At 65.6% G+C, this 844-nt stretch overlaps 1 protein-coding gene across 4 annotated transcripts in view; it reads right to left on the reverse strand.

Annotated features, from left to right (window-relative positions):
- The window catches only part of Svil (supervillin), a 225,470-nt gene extending 225,051 nt beyond the window's left edge, over positions 1-419 (reverse strand). For all 4 annotated transcript variants that reach the window (XM_048809128.1, XM_048809125.1, XM_048809127.1 and 1 more), the window contains exon 1: positions 76-419. The gene's annotated coding sequence lies outside the window, so the exon portion shown is untranslated. The remainder of the gene's footprint in view (positions 1-75) is intronic.
- Positions 420-844: the final 425 nt, after the last annotated feature.

Below are 844 nucleotides of genomic sequence, written 5' to 3' on the forward strand. Positions count from 1 at the left end.
GGGGGGGGGGGGGGTGTCAGCGTCCCCAAGCTGAGCATGTGCTACCAGGAGCCCAAACTTCCCCACCCCACTCACCTTGTTCGCACGCTCCTGCCCAGCCCCAGCCGCAGGGTCGCCCTCGCCCACCTGCCGGCTCAGCGGCCACACGAAGTTCCCCGAGATCCGGGAGACGCAGTCTAGCGCGGGACCTCGGTGGCAACGACACAGTCCCCTACTCAAGCTGGCTCTCCAGGAGAGGCCGGGGGAAATTGGCACGACCTCCAGTCACTGCCGCTGCCTGAGGGGAGTTAGTTGGAGCTGACCAGGCTAACCCAGGCGCGTCCTTCCCCGAAAGCCAGCAAGCGATTCCCGGAGCGGCAGGCGGGCGCCGTGTTATTAATTGTAGGGCCCCCGGGTGTCAGCCGCCAGGCGCTCTGAGTGGCTCGGACGGCAAGTCAGTCCGGCCCCGGCCTGACCCACCCCCTCGGCGCGCTCCCGTCCTGGCCCGGCCCGGGGACGCGCCCCCGCTCAAGGGCTGGAGGCTCCCGGGTGTTGGGGTTCCCGGGGCTCAGATCTCTCACCCGCTGTCACATGCCACTGCCGGTGACTGCAGAGGCCAGAGGAGTGCCGCTTACCTTCGAGACCCAATGCCGGCACTCTGAGTGTCCTGCCGTTCTAGGGATAAAACCTGGCAACGTGGACGAACGTTGCAGCGGTAGCTCGCCGGACAGTTGCCAAGGAGACTGTCTTCGCTGGGCCACTCACAAGTGTGAAAAGTCACGTCACCCCCACCACCTGTCTCGAGAGACCTTAGCCTACCTCAGAATTCCCCAAGTGTCCCTAACACACGATCGTTGCCCCTTTC

Source organism: Marmota marmota, unplaced genomic scaffold, assembly GCF_001458135.2.
Source record: "Marmota marmota marmota unplaced genomic scaffold, marMar, whole genome shotgun sequence".
Taxonomy (NCBI): Eukaryota; Metazoa; Chordata; class Mammalia; order Rodentia; family Sciuridae; genus Marmota; species Marmota marmota.